This window comes from Haliotis rubra, unplaced genomic scaffold, assembly GCF_003918875.1.
Source record: "Haliotis rubra isolate DU_JTF1 unplaced genomic scaffold, ASM391887v1 Scf616, whole genome shotgun sequence".
Taxonomy (NCBI): Eukaryota; Metazoa; Mollusca; class Gastropoda; order Lepetellida; family Haliotidae; genus Haliotis; species Haliotis rubra.
The window spans coordinates 620,932-643,807 of record NW_025767320.1 but is presented as its reverse complement, the minus strand read 5'-3'; the positions used below and the strand labels follow the sequence as shown (position 1 = coordinate 643,807).

The 22,876-nt window shown below is 41.5% G+C and overlaps 1 long non-coding RNA gene across 6 annotated transcripts; it reads left to right on the top strand.

Moving 5' to 3' along the window:
* Nucleotides 1-290: 290 nt before the first annotated feature.
* Nucleotides 291-15,908, top strand: LOC124256064. Of its 6 annotated transcripts, none has more exons than XR_006892813.1 (7): nucleotides 328-422; nucleotides 8,958-9,067; nucleotides 11,791-12,105; nucleotides 13,841-14,051; nucleotides 14,418-14,518; nucleotides 14,674-14,817; nucleotides 15,685-15,908. It is a non-coding gene; the product is annotated as an uncharacterized LOC124256064 (long non-coding RNA). The 6 variants fall into 6 exon arrangements; XR_006892815.1 differs by lacking the exons at nucleotides 328-422; nucleotides 8,958-9,067 and adding exons at nucleotides 952-967; nucleotides 5,571-5,638; XR_006892814.1 differs by lacking the exon at nucleotides 8,958-9,067 and having other exon boundaries at nucleotides 291-422.
* Nucleotides 15,909-22,876: the final 6,968 nt, after the last annotated feature.

The window sequence follows — 22,876 nt, the reverse complement described above, 5'->3', positions numbered from 1 at the left end:
ATGTGGCTGAAATATTGTTACAGTTTTACTCGCTCGCTCACTCACTAACTCTTAACCATGTGCGGTTTATTTCGTGTTGTAATTGTCATGCCACTTTATGGGATTTTACGTGCGCAGTTAACGAATGCCAGTGCGTGGCGATAACGAATTAAAGATATGATTCGCGACACGTTCACTATTATGTATACTTTTTACAATGTCCCCACTGGTCTAAACGTTATATTACCTGTTCAGTGTGTACCTGCTCTTTCACGTTCAACCCCGAAATACCTTAAAATATTTGCACTTCAGTTTTTTAGATGAAGCCTCGATGTGGTACTGATCACATGACAAAAACACGTGGGTCATACAAGTGTGAAGACTCCATATTGGAAGAGGATGGAGATGATGAACGGGCAGATGAACGGGCAGATAATCAACGAGTAAGTAGATTCATTACTTCGGATACAATTAAAGGCTTGAATGTATAAAGCTGCTTAGTTATATTATATAATAAATAAATATATTTGTTGAATGCTGAAACCAAGGTGGAGCTTTTCGTAGGTTTTATGAATCTCAGTAATCGCGAAGTTGCCCTTCGTATAATATTTTGTACCAACCTCTAACGACAACATCCTATGCTGAATAACCGGGTGTGTTTGTATCTATGTATTATTTCGATATATTTTGTCCAAGTTATCTGTAACCTTGTATGTTTACGTTCTGTATTGTTCAATACCAACCTGCAGAGGCCTCGTAACCACGATTGCAAATATTAATGTATATATGTACGTGTCTACAAGTTCAAATTCATACTTTATACACCCGAACGCCCAGGCACCTATATACAAGTGTAATATGTATCAAAGTAAACACGCATTGCACAAAAGACAAATGTATATCCATGGAACGCTCGAAATTACACGAGGCACCCGCTAGTGGCCGACTTACCGGATACTACGCTCGACCGGGATTTAAGCAATATCTAGTAAAACAAATAATATCATCGAATAACAAAAGATGTATGGTGATAGGTAAACAAACCGGTTAGAAATTATTAGATTCTTTCATGGAATTAGTATCCAAAGAATGAATGTCATTGCCTGAAATACACGTTGTCACGTAGGAGAGTATATAAAGGTCCACAATGATCTATATTCAACGATGCAGACAGACTGTCGGTAAATTCGGAATGTCCTTCGTCGAATCTTTTTTATTTCTCACTTGGTCGTAACGGATTGTTTCCTCAAAACATTAAGAAGTGGAAAAAATTCAAGAAAGGATAGGGATCTGTTAACACCATCGCAGAACGGTTTCTGTCAGTCTTGTTCGAGGTATGTACAACATTCTGGTACTTCGTGATAGGGCCCATGCTAATGCTGTCGCAGAGAGTGTCAAAAGCACATATGAAACTGAGGAATTGACACTGACCACTGCTACCAACAGTTCAAAGTGAACTTGTGGTGCCACGGCCATCCGTCCATAATCAGGTCGGGGAGAACCGTCAAACGACCTATAATAGTTAGATCGAGCTATAGTAGTTCAAACGAGCTTTATGCCTATAGGTCGATCGAGCTATAATAGGGCTATGGTGGTAAAAGCGTTGGCTCGCCACGCCGAAGACCCGGGTTCGAATCCCCACATGGGTACAATGTGTGAAGCCCATTTCTGGTGTCCCCCCGCCGTGATGTTGCTGGAATATTGCTAAAAGCGGCGTAAAAACCAAATTCAGGTCAGGTCGAGCCATAATAGCATATACATGGAAGAGGCCCTTTAAGAACAACTTTCCGCACCGCGGTCATCGCATTGCTCCACTCGACTGGAATCGTCTGACCCATATTTGAAGCTACTTGCACCACAAACCCGAGCGTTTGTGATATATGAGCTGCTAAACTACCTAACCCTATGGACATTTACACTTGGGAGACAATATAACACACCTGAAAACTGAAAATATACCCCAAAACCTGGAGTCCCACTTCGTGAACAGCTGAACTGGACGATTGCATGACTTCCGGTTTGGAAATAGTACTTGTTACACATGTATTTTTTGTTTTCCACTAGAGTTAGACGAATAAACAAAAAAAAACTATGCAAGCCCAGTGTGGGACACATGTATCCGTCGTGCGAATTCTGAATCTGTTGCGTATTTATCAATAAATAAGGTCTATCCTTGTTTTGGATCGCATTTGGATGTGTTGTTGTGAAATTGTTTGTGTATTTAGTGGTATGGTCATTGCAACTCTTCGGAAGTACTTGTCATTGGTCACATTCACTCATTATTCAACTATTATAGGTCGTTTTACGGTTCTCCCCGACCTGATAATCTCACTGGATCACATGGCTATTGTTAGGAGTGCTAATGCAGACTGAAGACAGCACTGAATTTTGTGTTTACGATAGCAGTGAGTGAGTGACTTTAGTTTTACGCCGCACTCAGCAATATTCCAGCTATATGGCGGCGGTCTGTAAATAATCGAGTCTGGACCAGACATTCCAGTGATCAACAGCATGAGCATCGATCTGCGCAATCGGGAACTGATGACATGTGTCAACCAAGTCAGCAAGCCTGACCACCCGATCCCGTTAGTCGCCTATTACGACAAGCACAGTCGCCTTTTATAGCAAGCATGGGTTGCTGAAGACCTATTCTACCCCAGATCTTCACGGGTCCCGAACCCTGTGAAAAACATCATGGTAGAAAACATACTGGGGGGCAATGGGCTGTGAACATTGGCAGTGAAATTTGGCTGGATGTGATGGGCTTTCCTTGAAGCTGAGAAAAAAATCATCTCCAGAATTGATCAGTACGCTGTTTATCAGGAACAGCACAGGAGATCAGACTGGTTTCGTCAACACGTTGTAACATTACGTGGCATGATTGATTGCGATTGATTGTCTGGCGGTTGAAGCAGATGTCTGGATTAAACTTACCAAAGTACAAATTCTAGCAATCTTTGGGTTGAGTCCCATCCAGCTTCTGCAAAAATGGATGTCTAACAACCGGTCGTTTTGACCACTTACTTTTTGTCTCCATCTGACTAAAGTACTGTCTGAAATAGAAAAAAAACTGTTCTGTATCCCTAAAATTTACACAATTGCAATTGGCATATGTCGAAATCGGCCCACGGCCTAACTTGGCGTTCAGTGTTATGTTTAAAGGGGTATTCAGAAAAGCATGTTTACTCGTAAAATCTGGCAGAACATTGAAAAAATATGTATAGCTGCTTAAAGCAATAGATCATACTATAGTCTGTTTGCAGTAAAAACGTACCGGTGAATTGCACTTTAAACAAAAATGTAAATAGAATAAAGTGAAATTAAGATTGCGCTTTAGGTAAAATTATGAGGATTCGCAATCTTAATTTCACTTTATTTGATTTACTTTTTTGTTTAAAGTGAAACTCATCGGTACGTTTTCACCGCAAACAGACTATATGGATGGCAATTAGGTCGCTCAGGCAGGTATGACGACGGACCGTCGACTCACCAGGCATGAAATGCATGAGGTACAAGGGACCATCTCAAAGATATTTATGCTTTTTAATTCTCATCTATTGATTAACATCTTGTGTTTCTTTCTTTCATAAGGTCTTCGTGAAAGAGTATGATATTCGTAGAAAAGTCTAAATCAGCCTTCGTATTAAATGTCTCAAAATATATAGGTGGCATGACCACCCGAAGATCGACTGGATGTTATTTGTAATTTGTTATGACATGCCGTTTACTTTCCCAGTTTAATTCCTCTAAAGGATTATCTTATCTTAGATGGTATCTCTATCCAGATTTCTACCCAGCCCCGACCCCAACCACCGTCTGCGACACCCGTCCTGGTTTTGCTTTTGAGACGACCCCTCCTACCAGTTTCTTTTTATAGTGATAGTTAGACTCCAGGGTAGCTACATCCTTAAAGGTCACATGCAACCAAAAAATCAATCATAATTAAAACAGAATTATCACTTATTCATGACATATAATATACATTGCTGGTAATGAAAAAACACACAAACAAAATTATAAGCGTACAATCGCAAATCAAAAGTGCAAAATTGTGTACTTCGGTTTACTTCCCAAGAAACGAAGCAGCCGGGATACCGAACCCAGTCAGAGCGGGTGGGTGTGCACTCAAGTGTAACGGCTGGTTCATTTGCAGATGCCTTCACGGCTCATTGTGTGTGTATATATAGAGATGTTGGGTTTTGTAAATACATGCTCATTTTTTGTGTATAACATTTCGCAATCAACAGACATCATAACATGTCATGTGTTCAAGTATCACACCTGCCTGTCTGTGTAATTACATAATGTGATAGAGACCGAACTCGGGCCATAAATCAATGCATTTTGTTTCTGGTGTATAGCCTGATTGGTGTTAAGTTCAAATTGCATGTGGTCAGTGATAGCAGCTGTGTATTGAATATTGTCAGACAGGCAGGCAGACACACAGGTGTCAATAAAACAAGACATTGAGTTTTGTCTGTGACAACGACATATCTTTATCACAGTTAGAAATTCTGTCAACGCTAAATAATGACATTGCTTTTAAGTATTGAACTGAGAAAGTGACACGGTAAGAAGAACGTGTGGTGAAATAGACAAATGAAATTATATAAACAGTTTATTTACTGTCATAATATATAAAAAGCTCGCGCCTGTGAGATATCAACAAAACATTAGGAAAATAGCTCACACCAAAGCCTTCACCGAGTATTCACCGGACAGCCCGCTTCCAAGTTGCGCGAACCTATTTCACTGCGCAGTGCTATGAGCGCAGCCCAGCTGTTGAAACCAGTTTTTTCCCGAAAAGTCGGGGAAAATTAGTGAATCGTTTGAACTCGGATTTCGCGCGGTTTTTTTCATCGCGTTATTTTTCAACTTTATAAGTTTAATTTGCATTTTTGACGATTTGTTTCGGTAAGTCCATACCGGGATTGCAAAGTTGTGTTTTACGTTGCATGTGACCTTTAATAGTTTCATTATTAAGGTTATCATTACAACATCAGTTATCGTTTATAATGAAGCTAAGTCTAATTTCAAACTGGGCATTTACAGTGTTCTTTTTGTAATACAATGTCATCTCACACTGATTTGCATAAAGCCATCGTCTGTTCCAAATAACCGCATTGCTCATTTCTACACTAATCTCGCCTCAGTAAAGTCCATTTCTTACGTGTCCTCCTTACCACTGAGACTGTAGTTAGGCCGAACTTAGTTTAACAGATATTTCACACTTTCACATAACCACACTAATTGTAGATATAAATGTGAAAAAAACAACAGGGTTTTTTTAATTACTGTGTTTATTTGCACGGCTCCCATGGCCGATAGCTATGAATACGCAATGCAATTCAGAAAGTAGTCAAACGTAACATATCTTATAAGTAAATATTCTTGCACTTTTGTGGCAGAATCTATCCCGCATTCAAACCCAAACTGAGTGAAGTAAAATATAAGATTTTCATTCATGGGGATACAAATTGAATTACCATGGGAAAAACAAACTATTTCTAGCCACTTTGAAATTATATAATTACAAACCAAAAATTTGTGATTAAACAGTGATACATACCCTGACATCCGGTCATGCGCAGTTACCGTCGAAGAAGTCGGCCAGCCAAGAGTGCATCGTTTATGTTTGGAACGTAATGTCCAGTGTTTCGTGAGTATGTTTTTACATTTTGTGCATTGATGGTGTATTGTGACGTATATTACTTGTTATCTGTCGACAATATGTATGTGCATTGGCGATATGGAATGCACAGATATGAATTTGCATTTCTGTTCCACACACGCCAGACAACAGCTGTGCAGAGTACACATTAAAAGCACACTGTCTTGCTTCCTCTACCCCACCTTGCTTGTGACAGTGTCATAGTATCTAATGTGATCACTGATAGCCTAAATAATATTTTGTTTCTCTTTTTACGGGTATCCCAGTCCTGGCATTGATCAGGTTGGGCAGGGCAGGTTGAAACTAAAATGATATCAGGTTACTATAAGCGGAACTGAGTGAGTGAGTGAGTTTAGTTTTACGCTGCACACAGCAATATTCCAACTATATGGTGGCGGTCTGTAAATAATCGAGTCTGGGCCACAATCCAGTGATCAACAACATAAGCATCGATCTGCGCAATTGGGAACCGATGACATGTGTCAACCAAGTGAGCGAGCCTGACCCCCCGATCCCGTAGGTCGTCTCTTACGACATGCATGGGTTACTGAAGATCAATTCTAACCGGATCTTCACGGGTAAGCAGAGCTGAGGATCCTGATGTTTTGAAAGTATGTGCTGAAGAACAGCTGGAATTGACAAGGAATATGTAGTAAAATCTGTTGGGATCATACAGAGAATGCATATGTCCAACTGCTACATCGCCGCAATTGCGTCACAGTGAACGTCGCGATGTCCTAAGGGTTCGTCACGCTGAAAGTCCTTGTTCCATTCCCAATATGGGTATAACGTGGGAAGCCCGTTTCTGGTGTACCCGTGATATTCCTGGATTACTGCAATAGGGGACAGTTAAATCATTCTCCCTCATTCCAATATAAAGGCATTTAGATTTAAGATTTTCCCAAAATTGTTTTGGTTTGTAAAAGATTGAGATTATTCTTACACTTCATGGACGACAGAACCATTGTATTGGTAGCACCTGAATCTCCGGAATCTGTGTTGACAGCGACTGTTTGTCGCGTGTCTCTCCAATGGGTGTGTTCGAAACTGTGTCGTCATTAATAAGTACACGTGAACACGGCCGCAGTTATATGTGCAGAGTTATTCCCCTTGGCTTCACCAGACACCCGAGATCGAATATTTTTCTCGGTTTGTAAGCAACATACGTGGTCGCTTGTTTCAGCAGGGTGGTAAACGTCTTAGACCACAGTATAACCACATGTTCGTCTCCCACATTAACCTGACACATCGTGATGGAACTGGGATACAGTTCAAAGAGGCCTTAAACTCAGCCTTTTAATACTGAGTTAGCTACTGCAAACCAGGGGCGGTGGGGTGGCCTTGAGGACAAAGCGTTCGCTCCTCACGCCGACGACCCGGAGTCGATTCCCCACATGGGCACAATGTGTGAATCCAATTTCTAGTGTCCCCAACCGTTTTATTACTGGAATATTGCTAATGATGAGTAAAACCATACTCACTCACTCATTGCTGCAAAATAAACGGATCTTTATAATCCGCGCACTTTCTGGCTTGCTGTGGGCCATTTGGCTGCATATTAAGGCCACATTGACCAGTATACGTAAAACTCCACTTGCTCCACGTGACCCTGCAGCCCTGTTCAATAGAAATGTGTACACTACACGCGGATTGATATTGTCGCAAAACAGTTTAACAATGCAGATTTATATTCTGTTCGTTAAACGACCGACCCGGTCGGTTGTTGGGGTCCTTGCCGTGTCATATAGAAGGAAATTAAAAGCTGATAATTGTTGTTACTCTGCCCAGAACTTTGGAAGGGATGCAACAATGACTGATCAGTAAAGACCGTGTCTGAGTTAAATATAACCATTTTAAACTGCCGCATCGTACCGGGAGGGTCTCCGCATAGTGCAGGCACATTTTATTCATAGTTACTGAAGCAATCAGGCATGTCAAATAGCAGAACAAAGGGATTACCAGGGGGCGTATCAGTATAAACCTGTGACACAAAGTTCAATCTAACTTTTATTCTTCAATCGTCATGATATAGGGCAGGCATGGGCCTGGTGTCAGACTTGACTATGTGTTTCATATTGGCAAGGAATGATAGTGACTATACATTTTCCTGTGTATTATTATGCTGTTAAAAAGATGAAGTTTATTCAGTGACATTAACTGAACATGGATAATTGGTGAGTTGATATCAGTCTGACGATCTATCAGTTTGGAATCTCTCCCTCTTGAGTTTAGTTCAACAAAGTCATGAGACGATCCCTTTCCTCATAACATCATTACTAAACCTAATCCTGTACAGGCTGCCTGCACAGTGAGAGGATAAACTCGTATTGTAGTGGGCTAGTACTATTAAATCGGCGTTAGTACCGATTAATACGAGCACGCACAGGCGTTTAAAACACGTTATTTATCAACTCAACTTGTTCCACAAACGGAAATATTTAATAGCAGCTGTCTTTATCTGAACCATTTTGAATTGTAAAAACGATATAAGTTACTTTATCTGCAAACCCTTCCCCGTCCCCTTCTGTGCCCATATAAGTATTTACATGTCCAAGGTTGTCATCAGCACCCACAATGTTAAATAATGGATATAAACATGCATGAGTGGCCTTTATTATTAACGGCTTGACAGAAACCTACATTGAATGTATGATAGGTGTCACATAACTAACTTCAGGTAACATCTGCCGATGTCTAGTATCGCAGCAACCAACCAAGCAGGCCATATATTAAATGTCGTTCAATATTTTAGAATATTTTAGAATTTTAATTTGTATGAATTATAATGTAGTTGTGGCTGTTGATAAATAGAAGCGGCATTATCTTCCCACAAACACATCTAACGTTCACGCCAGCAGTTGTCTACGGTCTGCCTTAACGGGTTACCTTTGGATGAGGAAGAAGAAATAGTGTTTAATTTATTTGATTGGATACTGAACATCGGTATGAAATCTCTGCTGAAATGAGTTTGTGGCACCCATCCGAAACGATCACGGTATGTAGGTGTGTGAATCACAATGAACTATGAATCAGTATGTGTCTGTTGGGTGTCGTCTGCTCATTCCACCCAACTCAATGAACTCGTTCTCCACATTCAGGAGTTTACACTGAACACAAGTGGTGTCTGTGTTAAAGTAAACTGTATATTTAGCTTCAGTGAAAAAAACCCTGATAATCTCATCCAGAAGCCCTTGATAGACAGCTGGTTAGAAGGACAGTCGTATGATCTTTCCACACCTTGAGTGCTGTACTTTACGAGACATGTATAACGGATAACAAGATCACATAATTGGGTTGTTGAGAGCAGGGACTGGTGTTTGCTCGCCGATACAAAACTGCTCGCCTAAGCTAGATAGCTGACCTTGTATCACCCCTCATCTTTATCTTCTCAAGGAATATCGCAACAGCCTTCAAACCGTGAGTATGTTCTGCCTTGTATTAGCCGATGATCTGTATCTGTCGGTCCTAATCTGGCTTAAACCTACTGTAATTATGGCGGTCCTAGTGGACCTATGTCACAAATGCAAATAGCGTGACACGATGTATGCTTGTCGATGGAAGTCGCGTTTCTATGCGCTCAAGCTGACTACGTGATGTAGGACAGTGAGAAGGCCGAAGGCGAAATCAGTGCATTAGATATGTATTGTGAGATACAACAAATATCATTTCCACTGTAATAGCATGTGATTGTATCACTGTATATATGGATAGCGAGCCTCACTTTTAAAAAAACTGACATATATCGTCTCTCTTGCATGGTATTCACTAGATCGTCACGTGATATGTCACTGCGACCTGTTTGTTTCTGCACTCGTGTACGTGACTGAAGTCCACACTCAGCGTATCTGTACACAATGGCTGCCGCACTATCTAACGCCCCTTTTTCGCTATCCATGCATCCGCTACACAAACATATACGCGACCGCCTCCTTGGTTGTGTGGATAAAGCATCTTGTCAGAATGCAGTGGTCACAGGTTCGATCTCCGTCCGGGTTTATCAAGGGACATGAGATGACACCGGCACGTCAATATAGGGATGAAGAGTGGTCTGTTCGATTGGATTCGGTTTTGTGCTTCATAGTGGGGCTTCCTTGTTAAAACATGTTCTGCCCACGTCCTTGCGAAATGCAATTATAGGAATTAACCCGGAAGTGTACAAGCACAGGCATGCGTACATGAATTTCGATATACAGTTCTGTAATCTTGAAAGAATAGTTAAACTTAATTCACCGATATCTAAATAGACCCTCCCACTACGGTAGCCGAATGGTTAACGTGTTCGCTCGTCACACCGAGGGCCTGGTTCGATTTCCCACAAGGGTACACTGTTTGACGTTTATGTTTGGTGCATCCCTGCAATAACCTAAACGCGGCATAAAACCCTACATACTCATGAGTCATTACACACCCCAGTGATGCGGTGTTAATATAGTTTATAATTATCTGTACTGGTTCTCGTCATAAACTTGCAACATTGCTGAATGTGGCATTAAAGGCACAGTGTCACATATTTTCGACAATATGTTAGCCTATATAATATATATATATATATATATATATATTGGGGCAAATGCACTCACTTTAGCTTCGTATTGATTCAATAAAATACTTATTTTCCCTTATATTATACCGCCGCCATATAGCTCGAATATTGCTGAGTGCGGCGTAAAACTAAACTCACTCACTCACTCCTTGTATTAAAACTCTCGCACGCGCACGTCGGTGTTATCCAAACTGGTTTCAATCACAATTTGTGCGTAGGATATTCGTATGAGCGTTCCAAGGGACATAACTATGGGGTTCGCTTGAAATAATGTTTTTTTTAAAAATAAGTTATATGGTAGGTTCCCTGAGAACTGATAGTATTATTGAGGGAAATGCATTATTTTTTTTGAGACTAGTGTAGTATGAAATAGTGCCTTTAAACAACAAACACATTCATCCATGTCTGTGCTCAATCTAATGTCGGCCGACCGCCTCCGTGGTGTAGTGGTTAGAGCGTCCGCCCGGAGAGCGGAAGGTCGCGGGTTCGATCCCCGACCACGTCATACCAAAAGACGTTAAAATATGGTACATGTTGGTCCCTGCCTGGCGCTCGGCATTAGTGGGTACAACAAGGACTGGTCGGCTCGGAGTCAGTATAATGTGTCTGAGTGGGGTATTCATGCTTCACTGCGGCATGGTATCTCAGTGGGCTAGCACTATAAAACCAGCTTAAGTCTGGGCTAGTACAAGCAGCCGCACATACACATACACACGCATGCACGTCGTCATATGAGCGAAATATTCTCAAGCACGACGTAAAACCCAATTTCACCTCACCTCTAATGTCGGCCTGGCATTGAATATTCCACGTACTAGGTACCGCTGGAAATGCATCTGCCACTATTAAATTTTGTCCAACAGATCAATATCAGGTTTTGATGTGATCATGAATTTCGTGCGACTGTGTTACTTGGGTGAAGTATCGTAGCGCATCACAAATGCTTAGAACGATGCTCATGATGTCAATCACTAGATTGTCTGGTCAAGCCTCGTTTCCTTATACAGACTGACATCATATCTCAGGAATGTTGTTGAGTTCGGAGAGCAACAAATAAAAACAATCTAAAACCCAAAAATATCCTGTGCTCATGGTATGCGTAGGTATGTGTATTTACTGAGGTTCTGTTAACCCGTGAAGATCCAGGTTAGAATTGGTCTTCAGAAACCCATGCTTGTCATAAGAGGCGACTAACGGGATCGAGTGGTCAGGCTCGCTGACTTGTTTGACACATGTCATCGTATTCCATTTGCGTAGATCGATGCTCATGTTGCTGATCACTGGATTGTCTGGTCCAGCCTCGATTATTTACAGACCCAGCCATATGGCTTGAATACTGATGATTGCAGCATAACTAAACTCACTCACTGAAGTTCTGTTTCCGCACGCACAGGCGGGATCTATGCACTGGGGCACTTGGACAGCTTCAAGTAATTGTCCATTACCAAATTCATGGTTGTTTCCAGCAGTTGATCGACATGACTAAAGCCCTTTTAAATTTAACATAGCATTTCTTTCCAGAGCTGAATATTCTGCTCTATTGACCACTTGTTATTAACACCACGTCAATGTGTTTTGATTCATTTTTTCTGTGTAGACTGATGATGTCTGACAAGGGTTCCCCTCGGAAGGACGCACCTCTAGGTAGGAGAGACCCTGTATACCGGAAGCTGCGTGAAGTACATGACCTTGCAGAGGAGAAGAACATCGACGAAGCTATCACAAAGGAACTGGGGGGAGGCAATCGGAATAGCCGAACGACGTGAGCTGTACATTGACAAGCACTGTTCCATTGAAAGCGATACATTGAGGGAGATCAGGATTTTCACCCAGCAGAAGGACTGGACCGAGCCTGAGAAACAGGGACTCTGTGGGAGGATGGGGCCCGGGATGATGACGGGGAAGGTGGAAGGTAAACCTGATTGGCAGAAACATTGCATATAATCTGCATCCTTCCAAAGGAAAGTTGCCCTCTAGCCAATATCAGGGCCGGTGGGACCCGTGAAGATCCGGGGTAGAATGGGTCTTCAGCAACCCATGCTTGTCACAAAAGGCTACTATCCTTGTCGTAATAGGCGACTAACGGGATCGGGTGGTCAGGCTCGCTGACTTGGTTGACACATGTCATCGGTTCCTAATTGCGCAGTACGATGCTCATGCTGTTGATCACTGGTTGGTCTTGTCCAGACTCGATTATTTACAGACCGCGGCCATCTAGCTGGAATATTGCTGGGTGCGACGTAAAGCTAAACTCACTCACTCAGGGCCGGTGGGGTAGCCTAGTGTTCAAGCATTCGCTCGCCACGCCGAAAACTCGGGTTCGGTTCCCCACATGGGTACAATGTGTAATGCCCATTTATGGTGTCATATTGCTGGAACATTGCTGACAGCAGCGTAAAGCTATACTCACTGACTCTAGCAATATCAAACACTACTCTCCACCCTAGCCTATATCATAGTCTAGTTTCAAGCCTATCGCGCGTATTGATCAGAGTTCAATCAGAGAATCCAATACAAAATCAACATCCGGTTTCCAAAAACATTGTGGCTGCTCTTGATACATGCATCGCCCGCCTAATTTGCGCTCTTCCTATTCCAGTAAATAGGCCTTGACAAATATTTAGAAGTGGTTCAAAAGTTTCAACCAACTGGCCCAAGTGGTTTCAAAGAAGGCTATGGTATGGGCAAGTGAATGTTTGTACACATTCCAACAAGTCAGGCTAATACAAGTCAAAACATTGATTACACAACAGTCTCGCTTCCTGCTGACTGGGCTCCGTCCTATTGCGCAACTTGGTACAATAAACAGTCCAGAATTCATTCGAGTGGATATATAAATATTAATGTGTATTATTTGATACATCTAAGCACTTGTATATTGCAACACTGCGCTCCTTGTCTCTCCTAATCCTTGCAAACACGTCGTGCATCGTGCTCTATCTTACAGCATGCTATGACAAACGGAAATCTAGAAATCTCAAAACGAGGCTCGGCCGCTAGAAAAGTTTGGCGGTCTGGTACGGACTTTATCATATCAATCACAGTGCACGTTTCACAAGTACATTGAATAAGCGCAAAAAACACATAACAGGTGTAACCAGTGAGCCAGATGAATTGTGAATCATTGGACGACCTCTTTAAACGGGGGCAGTCTGCGGCGTCTTAGTTGCCTAAACCTCGCCATAAAATCTAAATCTAAATTTGTTTAAAGTTTAAAATAAAATTTCATTTGTAAATGCCATTTTCTTATGTAACAAGGAATTGGAATTCAGTCTAACCATAGTTGTTTGTAGTGTCTCTTTTCACTTTCACACGAGAAAATTGGGATCGGCTAAAAAGTAGGTCATTGTCTGAATTGGTTAATGAGAATCATTTTGTTATAAGACCTCCTAAATATAACATAGCAAACAAAGCCAATTGTGCCAGTATGATGGCATAAACAATTGTCCTTCGGCTCTTCACGTAGTCATAGGCGACGCCGCGCAATAAGTATCTGTGTCGTCATCATGCGTAGGACATTACACTTAGCGACATTAGAGGGAGACGTAAACTTTAGTCATTATGAGGTAACAAATACCCCCAACCCACACCCCTTGTGTGCGTGCGTGCGCAGATGTTTCACTTATTCTTACTTTTCCTCTTGCTAGGCGAATTCCTCAAATTTCTGGTAAGCATGCAACAGGCTAAGCGTATCCTGGATGTTGGCATGTTTACCGGGTACAGCGCCCTGGCCATGGCGGAAGCTATTCCACCAGAGGGCGTGGTGATCACGTGCGACACTGAGCAGTACCTGGAGCAAATCAACCGTAAAAAAGTTGGACGAGTCTCCTCATGGGCAAAAGATCGACATCAGAATAGGTCTGTGGTTTTCAATTCTTTGCGGGGTCAGTTCGTGGTTGTCCGTTATTTTCGCTAGTATTGTACATTCATCAAAATGCCGATAGGAGTTGCCTAGGTCTGAAATAGGAAGACGATCATCATTAGAATGTGTGTATACTGTGATATGTCTCAGGTTTAGGCGGGGTTTGTACTGGTTGTCTGTTGTTCGGAGGGGAGTATATTTTAGCTTAGTTGTCTGTTAAGGAATGTGCCCTGAATGAAAAGCGGTTTCACTGAAGGATCAAACACCAATACGACAATCTTAGCATTGGTAGTTAACAGGATCATATTGTCTGATGTTGTATGAACGAGTCATCAACGTCGATGACGTTGCTACAATTGCAGGTCATGCCAAGAACACGATGCTTAGTCTGGCAGATGAGGGACAAAAGTTTGATTTCATATTTGTGGACGCGGACAAAGATTCCTACGTTGACTACTACAACGTGAGTCATAAGCTGAGGCGTTAAATGACTTACGACGATGAGAACATTTCCTTGGTGACTTAACTGTAATCTGGCAATATTTATTTAAACATACTCATATAGTCCATGCATATGTAATAACCGCCAATGTATTCATAGGTATGGGTTTCGCTTAGGTCATCATGGATCAAGGTTTGCTGGCTGCGAATGGCACGGTTGCCTTTGACAACGCTTTCCGTGGAGGGAGATCCTACATGACTGAAGGTGGCCCAACTGACGCCCTGAACAGACTAGTTGAGAAGGACCCACGGGTCAGAAGGGTACGTGCTAGCTCACCCAACTTTATCTCTATCAACATTCACCAGTTCTTCAGAGAAGACCCTTTTCAATAAGATTTACCGAACTGACCAGATTAGGGTGGACACACCCATAAAGATTCTGATAAGAAATGGACTTCACAACCCATGTTTGTCATACGATGCGAATGTAACGGGATCTCGATGCTCGTGACAATCACTGGAATGTCTGGTCCAGACTCGATTAGTTATAGAAAGCCGTCATGTTGCTGGAACATAAAGCGGAATATGAAGCGGTAGGCAACAGAATAAAAGAATAGACAAACATAATTGCATCCAGAGGCACCCCAGTGAATTCACTCTCAAGACGGCGGTAAACGTAATAACATCGTGATAACATCCTTTTTTATCACTTAAGCCACGAACGTATTAAGTCGTAACCACAATAGCCAGCGGCTGGTAGCGTTGTCATCCCGCTTGAGTATAGAGGGGGACACCCCATTTTGACACCCCGAGTTTTAAACTGTACTGTACTTTCGTGAATCTACCATGGCTGAGGTCCAGCACAGCCCCTTATTCCCACTGTCGTGTAAACCGGAGGTCATGAAGGGATGGCTGAATGGTTAAGGTGTTCGTTCATCACACCGACAATCCAAGTTCGATGATTCCTTTTGAGGGTATAATGTGTGATGACCATTTCTGGTGAGTAATGTATACAGGGTCAATCTGGTGGGCAGTGTGTGTAAATCTGAGTGTGTGATTCCCGAATATGTAAGTTGGTGTGTGAAACTGAAACTGAAATGTGTAGACGAGGTTGCTATCAATGTTTTCCCACTGACGTCATGTTGTACTCTTTCCCCCTTGACGTAATTGCTACGTCATCAATTGCAGGTCCTAGTGCCCATCCGTGACGGTGTGCTGCTGGTCCGCCGTGCCGAGGAGACCCTACTCTAGGGGACGTCGCTGTCTGTACCATTTGGGGGAAAAGGGTCAGCTCTTTAGTAATTTACGTATATATCAAAGGAAGAAAGTTTTATTCCATACAGAATTTCTTTTGTACGGATTTAACCTTGTTGTATGTTGAAAATGTTGTCTTAATAAACATCGTAATTGTTTCTGTATTGTGTATTCGTTTTCACACCAGTCCCGATAAATCGTGTAAATAACAGGAACGGGATTAGTTGTCCTTAGCACATAAATAAATCCCCGGCCGCGTCATACCAAATGACGTTACAATGTGGTACTTGTTGGTTCTTGCATGGCGCTCGGCATTAATGGGTACAGCAAGGACTGGTCGGCTCGGAGTCAGTATAATGTGTCTGAGTGGGGTATTCATGCTTAATTGCGGCATGGTATCTCAGTGGTCTAGCACTATAAAACCTGCTTAAGTCTTGGCTAGTATAAGCAGCTACGCATACACACGCATGCACGTCGTAATATGAGCGATTTATTCTTAAGTACGACGTTGAAACCCCGTTTCACCTCACCTAGTACATATATACATGTCTGATGACATTGTCTATCAATACCGGTGAGATAATTGATTATCAGGCATGGTTCCGGCTGTGAAGGGTCATCGGGATCCGCACCTTCAGGAACGTCACGTGGGGTTTACGACGTGGACATGCTTCATCAGTATTCCCGTATTCATGTTGTGAATGCTAATCCCCTCCACAGTATGGCAGGAAATACATACGCTTAGTATTGCATGGGGAGTATATTTACTATGTAAGTAAATGTATTAATGCTATGCGTTGGCTAGACGAGCCGCAAAAGAAATGTTGCTGAAACAGGAGTCTCGATAAAGTCGCTTTTAACATGTCCGAACCAACCCGTGAATATCCTGGTCAGCAACCGTATTCAGCAGCCACATGCTTGTCGTAAGATGCGACTGATAGTGAAGCGGCTAAGAAAAGTGTGCATATAATGATAAAAGCACAAACGTTGGTCACAATTTCACGAACATTTTTAAAAATAATTTCCGATATGAAGGCACATGATGTTTTGTTTTTGTCTGTGTCCGTGTTTCCTCTTACATAGTCAGCATAGACAATCATTACGAACCTATAATTTCACAACTAATGATTTACATGTACAGGGAAAGAGAAGAAATAGTGAATTTACATTAGGATTAAACACCCCCATACGACTCAAGGCCAAGTGTGGCAGATAATCCAGATTTGTCTTTCGCAAGGAAGCAGTCATTATTTTATTATTATATTATTCCAGTAACATCTCTAAACCGCACTTTTACTGTTTAATATTTTTAGAAACCAATTAAATTATTGCAATTCAGTGACAATTTTGCCTAATTCCATTTCACAAATGTAAGATAAAAATAATTCTATAGTTTCCTTTACATGCCATTTCGACGTAATGAAGGTGAGGTTTTGGTTTCTAGAAAGTTGATGATAATATACTAGTATAGGTTTATGTTCATAAAATATTTTATAAGAAATTGAAAACTCATGGTGACACAATCATCTTCTATGTTACAATCCCCGTGGCAGTTATACTACAAATGATAAGTTACGCTATTGAATTTGAACTTCATATGCTCAAGGCCATAATGAAATTATCCATGAGCATTTATTATGCAATTACCCACTCTTTTAAGATGAGTACGAAAACACATGTTTGTGCATATGTCTTGAAAACCAGAATTACACGGAATACAATGGTAACTGCAACACATATTGCTCTGATTGTCGCATAGTTTTTAAACACTGTTTGTTTTGATTGTATGAACCATGACAGTATCAGGTGTAGCATCCGTTGAACTTTTAACATCTGCAAGTCTCCTCCTCATACTGTCAATCAAGCATCACATTAGCAGGGGCGGTGGGGTAGCAAAGTGGTTAAAGCGTGCGCTATTCACGCCAAAGACCTTGGTTCGATTTACCCATTTCTGTGTCCCCTGCCGTGATATTGCTAAAAGCGACGTCAATCTAAACTCTCTCACTATTATTATCATTTGATTCCTCTGCCATTCCCGATACAGTGTATACCTCAATTCTTCACTGATGGGTTCACCTGTATAGATCATTTCCTGGTGATACGACGTCTCTATGCGTGACAACGTGTAGAAGAAAGCGACTTTCATGAGACCAATGAACCCCACGCCAATTTACTAATCGCAGCCTCCTTCTGAGACTCACACTCCCCATTACTTTGGCAAGGTTTATCATACTGAGGTCTTACCATACGGATTTGCACAGGATCATCATGGTCATTGGTGTTCATCAGTCTGCCAGGACTTTGACAACACTTTACTTCCCCGTTGGCCACAACATTCCTCTAAGTGAACTGATGACCAGGTGGTTAATGTACATGTTAGCACCAATAGAACTGGATAGCCCTGCTTCATGTAAGTCAGGAGTTTGCCATCATGTATTTTCTGAACGTCAAAAAAGTTACTTTTCGTACTGCCGATTTCTAAATCAATTCATGAAATGATAGCGCACATAAGCAATTTTTGAAATTTATACTCCACTTTGTTCGGGGCCGTCGCATCATGTGAAAATGGGACCCACAGGAAAAAACAAAGCCGAGTAACAGTATTTTTACGTATTTTTGTTTAACTTTAATTGATTAAAAAAGCCGTGAAAAGGGACAAGGAACAGCTAGATACAATGAAGAGTGACGCAGAACTCTTTGCAGAGTGTACATTAGGCGTGGGGAAACTTAGATGATTCTGACCAGCATGAAAAGTAGACCCGTCCCTATCAGAAAATGGATGCTTTGGGACCGGTACAAACCATGACCTGATGGCACATATAGAAGCGTGTGTTGCACCAATTTCAGAAGAGCCAACTGTTACCAGACAGGACATGCAATGGTATATGGATCAAGTCATTTCTTCCACAGACTTAACTCTGGATACAATACGAAAGTGGTAAATATGTTCCCAAAAGGACGACACTCCATGACGCATCGACGTCTTGTCAGGAGGCGGTCTCTTGTGGCTGCAGAAAGGGGTGTAACAACATTTACATGTGCAAACAGTCCTCACTTACATACACTGGACTCTGTTGGTTTGAGGGCCAATATTCATAAAACTGAGTCTCCTTTATTTTCAAGACATTTAACCAGAATAGGTGGATAATTATTGGTTAAAATTTCCCTGTAATGCAACGATGGCCTTTCCAAAGCTTAAACAGTAGCGACAACAGGCAAAGTAGTATTTACCCGGGTTCAATTCCCCACATGGGTACAATATGTGAAGACAATTTCTGGTGACCCCCCCCCCCCGTGATATAGCTTGAATATTGCTGAGTGCCGCGTAAAACTAAACTCACTCACTCACTGGAAACTGATCGTGCCGCGGTACTCTATGCTGATCATGTTGTAATTACCTTTTATAAATGACAACCATTCATCTTCTAGCACTGGGTAATATTAGTTGCACCAGTTTACACTCGCAAGCAAACCAGTTGTAGCGTCCACATTGCACGATATATATTGCATGTTATGACTTATAGTGTGTGCACACATATTCTTGAAAGAGTAGCTTTGCACGTACATGTTATGTTGGACATACGAGAGTTTGGTTGTGGTTAGACATTTTAGTGATGTCTGTACTTATACCAGCATGAGAAAAGTCATATGGACGGGGTTATATTGTTAGCCATGGGCTAGTAGAGGAGAGGTGTGATCTGCGATAAAAGTAAAGTGGGTATTAAGGACAAAAGCCAATAGAGGCTGAGCTCCGGCTAAGGATGTAAACTGAACAGGGTGGAACAGACAGAGTTCTCCAGGTGCAGTCGCCATCGCAGTCGCCGTTGCAGCTGTGACCGTCGTTACTGAGTTCGCGTGTACACTCATGTTACTGTCGTATATCAATATGGCGCATGGAAATGACAGGTTAATAAACTTATTCACGTCACATTCGTTTTTTGAAATATAAATAGGTGCTGCTTCAATTATGTTAAATTCATTTTGGAATAATATACGTTTCAGGCTCCGTGTCAACATATATACTCTCTGTCAGAAGGTTGCTTCATATAACTATGTTCGTTGAGGTACTATTCCTGAACCCAAATGAAAAGTATGCAATCGTGATATTAAATGGACGTCTTCTCAAAACAATTTTGTTCACATATTTATACCAGAAAAACAGTCAAAACATTTCTGCATAAAGTTTTCTCATGAGAATCCCATTCCGAAACATCAAGTAGTTGGAGATGTAGTTGATTTAACAGGATTAACAGCGTACAAGCCAAGGCGAACCAACTCGACTATGTGATACCGGCCGACATGATCTGCAAAATAGAAAATACATATCCTATCTTGTTTCTGAAATAAAAGCGACAAAACCGTTTCCATAGCCCACGAAATCTATGCTAAAAGTTGAGTCGATTCTGAGATACTGACTTCATTAAGAGTATATATACTGGACAAAATAAGTTAGGGATATTGGTATTTTTATCATTGATATTTTATCAGTGTGTCAATGAATAAATAGATCATTATTCATAATTTCAAAATTTACATGTTTCCCTCACTATTTTTGTCCAGTATATGTGTTCAAGACTCACTATGAAATACTTGTAGTGACACCAGGTGTTTGCAGAAGGGCGAGGTGGTCAACACTAGTGACACAATTCACAAATCATGAAACGGTTGAAAAAAATATTACAGCCTTAAGACGACGATATGTGCAGAACTTCACATGGAAGCATCATGGCTTGCCAGGTCCGGTGGGGTGATCCAATGAGTGAGTGAATGAAGTTAGTTTTACGTCACATTCAGCAATATTCCAGCTATATGGCGGCGGTCTGTAAATAATCGAGTCTGGACCAGACACTCCAGTGATCAACACTATGAGCATCGATCTACACAATTGGGAACCGATGAAATGTGTCAACCAAGTCAGCGAGCCTGACCACCCGATTCCGTAGGTCGCCTCTTACGTATTGGGCGTTAGTAACATTTTGCAAAATGTAGAATCATAATGCTAGCCTGGATCCACACAAGGAAGAGCTTATGTTTGCGTATGGCAGACAAAAATAATTCTATTCACTGTCGCTGTCACAAAGGGACAAGCTGGTTCTATGGTAGTTTGTATTCACATATATCAGTCTCAGTTGAAATAGCAACACAATGAAAATACGTGTCATTAAAACCTGAAAATATCCATGGAAACTGATAGATATATATAATTACATGAATATGGATGAGCCCTCGGGACATAATGAATTCCATTGTTGTAAATAGCGTATGGCGGACCGTGTGAGAAGCATTCATAATCAATATCACGTCATATACAATTGTAAGTATTAAAGGGAGGTATGGACTATGGTCCTTGCATTTGACTTGATGCTCCTAGTGACACAGTCTTTGTGTAGGATTTGTTTGGTGCCTCGGCGTTGGTAAGTTACCCTTAACACATAAACAAAATACGAATACTTATTTTAGTTTCTTCATATTTACAATTCCTCACATTCATTCATCAAAGTACATTTGGTCAATGTTTGACTGACTTTTATACGCATTTATTTCTTCTGTTATTTCTCTGTTTGTGGGGCGGCCGGGTAACCGGGTAACCCGGTAGCCTAGTAGTCACGCCGAAGACCAGGGTACAATATGTACATGTACAATATGTGTAGTGTATTTGGTTATTGTTTGACAGTTCTATAAACACAAACGTTAATGCTATTTCTTCAGCCATGTTTTCCTATTTGTGGGGCGGCCTGGTAACTCAGTAGTTAAAGCGTTTGCTCGTCACGGCGAAGACCCGTGTTTGATTCCACACATGGGGACAATGTGTGAAACCAATTTCAGGGGTATGATATTCCTGGAATATGCCTAAAAGTGGTGTAACACCATACTCACTCACTCTACCAACGTGTTTACAGCGGCATCGGCAGCCGTGGTTAAGACCCTATTAAATGGCTATATCCATCTATACTTTCGGCATTAAGCTGCAAATAGCATCCACACATTCTGTAGATTTACACCATGAACAATGTTCGTACAATGACAATGTATATATGAGAGCCAATTCCAGATGACGTTTATCACTAAACATATGAATGAGAGAATGAACAGATGACCTGAACCCCCCTAACTGCATCACGACCGTGAACAAAGACGAGCAGATTCCAGGAATAGATTAACAAATAAAAGAACTGATTTAATGAAATGAAACTTGTTTAGTTGTGCTCACTCCGGCAGAAAAGAATAATCTATCAGTTTTGCGTCGACTCTCGTTTCACTTGGGATAATAGATATAGTCATTTGATACTCATTATCTGAAAAGACCTTGTTGTGAAACAAACCTATTTCCCAGACGTTTTTCACTTATAAGCACAGGATTCTCTATACTTCCACACAACACACGTATTTCCCAATTCTCTGACTGGACTTTTCTCCGGTTCATTGATCACTCGCTTATTTGGTTTGTATTACATGTGAGTGAGTGAGTGAGTGACTGAGTGAGCATGGTTTAACGCCGCTTTTAGCAATATTCCAACAATATCACGGCGGGGGACACCAGAAATGGGTTTCATCATTGTACCCATGTGGGGAATCGAACCAGAGTCTTCAGCGTGACGAGCAAACGCTTTAACCACTAGGCTACCCCATCACCCCTTGATATTCAGTAACACATGTGAGAATGGTGAACATATACTGTAGAGATGATTATGATTGGCCCCGTTTTCAAATAATGTCCTAAATATGACCAGCAACCAGTAAATGTTGAAACAGTATGAACTATTTTCCATCAATGTATGAACATAATGAAAATTCTTTGTTTTTCCAGATTTGTATTTCAGTATATAATGTGTCCTTATTTCTGTGGTTGTGCCGATCTCTCTGACAAATATGGTCCTATGTTCCGAGACCCTGTTTACCGGAAGTTGCGTGATATCCTGGACCTACCGGAAGATGAAAACTCGCGTGAAGCCATCATAGAACGAATCAATACGATAGTAGCCATCATGAAAGCTCGAGAGGAATATCTGGACACCCATTGTTCTCCTGAGAGTGCTACCCTTGAGGAGATCCGTTTGTATACAGAGGCATCTGACTGGACCACAGCCAAACTGAGACATGACCTGGAGAAGCCAAAGGGGAATGG